Source organism: Saccostrea echinata, unplaced genomic scaffold, assembly GCF_033153115.1.
Source record: "Saccostrea echinata isolate AGI-Se365-2 ecotype Australia unplaced genomic scaffold, CSIRO_AGI_Sech_v1 ptg000029l, whole genome shotgun sequence".
Classification (NCBI taxonomy): Eukaryota; Metazoa; Mollusca; class Bivalvia; order Ostreida; family Ostreidae; genus Saccostrea; species Saccostrea echinata.
Window position 1 is genome coordinate 4,877,316 of NW_026889778.1, and position 5,803 is coordinate 4,883,118.

Sequence of the window (5,803 nt, forward strand, 5' to 3'; positions counted from 1 at the left end):
TGACGGTTGTAATTGGTTCAATCATCTGTAATATATCTAAGAAATAAAATTTGCGTTTTTGTGAATGTTACAGGATAACCTCCGAGATCGAGAAATATGTTGTTTGAAAAATAGAAGCCGAGGCGTTAGCCGAACATTTCTCGACCTCGAAGGTTATCCTGTATCATTCACGACAAGAACTTTATTTTTATTCTACTAACAGTTCTAAAATACGTTGATTATTTCCTCTATAGAGAAACGAAATAGGAAATAGATCACAATGTTGCGATTAAGCTTTAACACCAGAAGGTCAATTTGTTTGTTTACTTGTGTATCGATTGCAATGGTATGCAGACGATTAGAGCTTTTGTTGGATTAAAAACATCCTTTAATTATTTATAAATTTGTTTGTAATATATATGGATTAATCTTTATGAAAGTAAAATAATAAAATCAGTTGTCTATTTAATTGCTTTATCATTAAAAATCAAGGAATATAAATGTTGTGGGAAGGTCTGTGGACTAGCTTCATTTAGCTATGAAAACCGAAAATTATCATGCTGCTGTTTCAGGCAATACACACTCTTTAGACTGCGAAAGATGACATATTGATATAATTAATTAAGTATAATGAAGAACTCATCATATATATATATATATATATATATATATATATATATATATATATATATATATATATATATATATATATATATATATATATATATATATATATATACATATATATATATATATAAAATAATAATAATAATAATAATAATAATAATAACTAATTACGTATAAGATTCTAAGCTCAAATATTCATTACAACTGAACAGTTTTGATATATGTTTCTGAACTGATAATTTTTGGATGACAATTGTGATTTATTGGAGATTAATTTCTTTGATCTCCACAATAGCTGTAGAAAAATGTATAATGTACTCTCATTCTGTTTTATTTAATGCTTGTGATGACATTACAAAGTATATTTTTATTGAACACTTGCCCTCATAATATAAAGTTTAAACCCTTATAAATTAGAGCTCTAAATACATTAAATAGGAGCCTCATTACTAATAATGTTTGTTTGATAAACAGTCATATACCGGTGCTGACATAAACACATTCATCCAAGTTTTCATAAATAATCCTGAAAAATGAAGAAAAATGTCAGATTAAATGTTACATTTATATTAAATATATTTTATTTCATTTCTAAAAGAAGGCCAAAAATAAATAAATAAATATTTAATAAATAATTAAAATAAAGAGATGAATAACAAGATAAAAGAACGTTCTATGGGAAATGAACTTGGTTGGTCATCACGTGACCAAATCCTGTGAATCCCGAATGGTTTCTCTGTAGATTTTATCACGTGCCAACTAAGTCCATCTACCAGTGAACGTTTTAACCATGTTGAATAGTATTTATATTTACATTCGAGAAGATCATTCGATAAGAAATACAGAAATTTACCTCTGTAGCACATTGATGTTTAGCAATCGGGTTCAGGAAATCTATCTTAATAATGATAGAACAATAACTGGTATTGAGAATAGTCTTAATACTTTATGAGTTCTTTATATATGTTAGGTCAAAAGCAGTGATATCGTCTGTTTCGGGTTAAAAAGGTTAACGCGATTTTTTTTTACTATTATTCAAATCAAAAGAAAGATGAAAAAGGTGAAGATAACAGTGTTCTAATATATCTAATGGATAACTGTTGATTAAAAAAATATCCACATATTTCAATCATTTTATCTTTTTTCAAAATTCTAAATCCAGTGTCCTTGTGACAGATATATGTAGGTAAGATATCATCTAGTCCTATGATTTGGTCACCTTATGACCTCTGACCCATTGATAAGTTCATACAGAATTGAACATATTTTCTTTTCAAAGAGTTCATCTACGGAATATAGATGTAAATATAAATAAATAAATAAATAAATTGATTAATGAATAATAATAAAAATTTGAACATATAGTACCTAACCGTAGAAAATAACTTTTTATCCTCTGCTGCCGTAAAAATCTCCAGCTCCTTTGTCATAACGATAATCTCCTACAAGTCCTCTTCCTCCATAGTATTTTCTTATATATCCTGGGCCTTCATAGTTACCCCCTCTTCTTCCCAGTACTCCATGGTAGAAGCCGTAGAAGGGGCCATGATAAATATAACCCACGGCTGCAGACAGCAGAACAAGGAAACACAGCAGCTTCAACATCATCTAATAAATCACAAGATCTTTCAGAGTGTTGAAGTTCAAAATGAAACAATTTGATTGGTTTCGAGTAAAATATAGGATATTTTGCATATTGTTTATGGTTTCACGCCGAGTAGGCAGTATCTTATTCATTTCCCAGTCACCTGTTTATAATGAAAACTTAAATAAATAATTTGTTGAAGAATCCCATGATTATTCGTAGGAAAACTATTTTTATGACAGGTACGTTTGGGAATTAAAGTGGTAAGAAATTAATTATCATTTCATAAAATATATTATGTGTTAATACTAGCAAAATAATCACCCCCACTCCCCAGCACTATAAGTACCCTTAATAGAAACAGATTATCCAGAATGCGGCATTTAAATGCTTAAATCATATAATGTATGGAAAGGTATATATTTTTTCTTCTTTAAATTTGTACTTAGTAACAAATGCTCATGTTTTGCAATTGAATTTTCTTGGTTTTATCCCGTGTTTGTTATTTGTTCCTCGTTTGTTGTTACCCTGAGTCGTTACCAGATTTCCTTCAAGTCGATTTTTAGATATTTTAAGGAGGGATTCTTGTCTGGTTTCTGACAAGATGAAATATTCAAAGTATATTTGCTTATATGTTTTATATATTTAGATGTAAGAGATTTAAAAAAATCATATTTTTCTTTCCTCATCACAATTGTACAACTTTAAATAGAAATGGTAAACTGAGTTTGAAATCTAGCAGAGATTATATTTTTGGCGGAATGGCGGCGTATGAAAATATCTTCTTTTCTGCCTCTCAAAATAATTATAGAACAATGAATTTAGTTATACTTTTTACACAATCAAAGACTTGGAGAAAATTTTTAAATGTAAGTTAAATTAATAATAAGGGACTAAAGTTTTAAAATATATCAAATAAATATGATTTTCCAAACAAATCACGATTATTTCAGCTTTTAAAAGCTTCCAATCTAAGTTCAGATTTGAGTCAAAAATCCGTAAAAAGTGTTTTTTCTCTCTTAGTAAACGGTCAAAACTTTTTGTTTTTATATCATTTTGTATCTTTATGTGACAACTTTACAATATGTGAAAATAAGAAAAAAATAAATATAGGAAGCATATAAAAATAACTAAAATATCTTTAAAATTTAAAGAAAAATAGAGAAAATTCGGATTAGCCAATATCCATTTTAGTTAAATTATTTACGTCAATATGGTAATATCATCTTATAGGCCCTATATGGTAATATCTCTTTATGCAAAAAGAAAAAAAAAACATTTAATCTTTTGAAATAGAAGTAGGCATGGCATGATTGGCAACAGTAATTTTTTATTATTTATGTCCAGGGAAAAGGTACTGACCTTGACCTGACCTTGCCTCTAATATAAAACGGTCAAATTTAATCTAACTGATACCATCACTTAGTGATATTGTCTCTTTGATTCTGTGAAAATTTCATTGCTTTTTAAATATTAGAAATAAGTGTTCCTATGAGAAGAATCCCTCCTTAAATTGTCAATAGATTTAAATCACTGACGATTATTTTAAAACCACATTCCTCAATTCCACACAAGCTTATTTTTTCGACATTTCTACTACTAACATTTAAATATGAAGATAAAGTAACATTAAAAAAGAATTATAGTTATCTATAATTAACTAAGATAAATACTTTGATAATTTGAATTAATGTGAAACTTTATTCTTTTTTTTACATATTCGAAACATAAAAATTCTTAAATTCAAAACTTAATATAAAAGTAATATTTCCATATAATATCAAAATGTGCATGTATGAATTTGAGAACATAAAAACTAACAATTTTACATCTGTAGTAAAATTGCATAGATTTACAATAGTTCAATTTTAATAGTATAGAAAACTTAAGGAGGGATTCTTGTCTGGTTTCTGACTAGACGAAATAATCCAAGTTTATTTGCTTGTATGTTTTATAAACTTAGCTGTAATGTATTTAAAAGGTCATATTTCTCTTTACTCATCATAATTGTACAGTTTTAAATAGAAATGGTAAACTGAGTTTGAAATCCATAAGGGACTATATTTTTGACACAACTGCGGCGTATGAAAATATCTCCTTTTCTGCCTATCAAAATCACTTGCAGAACATTACATTTGGTTAATTTTTTTAAACAAACAAAGACTTGAGGAAATTTTGATATGTAACTGAAATTAATAATAATGCCCTAAAGTTTTAAAACATAGCAAATAAAAACAATTTTCTAAACAAACTACAATCTTGTTAGCTTTTGAAAGCCTCCAACCTTAAAAACAGATTTGAGCAAAAAAATCAGTAAAAAGTGTTTTTTCTCTCATACTATACGGTCAAATCTTTTTGTTTTTGTATCACTTTGTATATTTATATGACTACTTAACCATATGTAAAAAAAAGAAGAAATATTTAAATATAAGAAGTATATAAAAATAACTAATATACCCTAAAAAAATAAGAAAAACAGAGGAAATCCGGATTAGCCAATATCTATTTAAGTTAAATAATGTCAATTAATTTGGTCGAATCATCTGATAGACCCGATATGGTAACATCTTTTTGTGCAAAAAGAAAAAAAACATTTTATCTTTTAAAATAGAAGTAGGCATCACATGATTAACAACAGTAATTTTTTATTCTAAATGTCAAGTAAAAAGATAATGACCTTGACGTGACCTTGTTTCTAAAATAAAACGGTCAAATTTAATCTAATTGATACCATCACTTAGTGATATTGTCTTCTTGAATCTATGAAAATTTCATTAATTTTTAAATACAAGAAATATGAGTAGAATAAGAGAAGAATCCCTCCTTAAGTTTACTATATTGTTTTCTAGGGAAGCTATAATTCTAAAAAAATGATCTTACCTTTGTTGAAGTGAAAGGTCTCAGAGGAGATCTTAAGTGAGAAATAGACTACATATCATTCTTATTTATAGTGCTACTTCAACAAGCTTTTGATGTACCGTTCATTTTCATAAGCCCACCTGTCAAAGTGATTTAAAAAAATCGTGAGTATTCAGTGGGAATTCCTAAGAGTTCAATGACATTCATTTTATGTTATCCCTTTCGTAGAATTAAGCCTCTAACATCATCGTTTTGTCAGACAAAATTTATTAGATTTATTCTAAGCTTTGTTCACGGAGTTTGTCCTGTATAATTTTATAGGTTCTAAATATGTAATTTGGACAAATATATATGATAAGGACAGATAATTTTAAGGAATAAACGATGCCTTGATTGGCATCTTTTTTGACATATGTTATTCGTAAAGAATAAAAATATCTTTTTTTTAATAAAGAAATTGTAAACTTTACTTTCCAAAATTTCAAAATTCTAACATTTTGACTTTACCATCATATCTTTATTCAATTTTTCTTCACTTTTTAAAATACAATGTTGAAACTTTGATGTAAAAATTTAAATTAGCGCGGCTAAGCTCATTTACCTATATAAACAAAGGTGTCGTTGCTATTTCTGTGATTAAAAAAAAGCAATGATTTTCAATCATCTGTCCTTACGGATTAATGACAGAGAAACGCAATGAAAAAAGTAAAGTTATCGAAGATTGATCCCCCCCCCCCAAGCACTCGATCTCGG

The 5,803-nt window shown here is 27.6% G+C and overlaps 1 long non-coding RNA gene across 1 annotated transcript; it reads right to left on the reverse strand.

The window, feature by feature from the left end:
• Positions 1 to 941: 941 nt before the first annotated feature.
• Positions 942 to 5,100, reverse strand: LOC133194379 (uncharacterized). Its single transcript, XR_009722067.1, has 3 exons — positions 5,072 to 5,100; positions 1,980 to 2,214; positions 942 to 1,132 (listed from the first exon to the last, which is right to left on the reverse strand). It is a non-coding gene; the product is annotated as an uncharacterized LOC133194379 (long non-coding RNA).
• Positions 5,101 to 5,803: the final 703 nt, after the last annotated feature.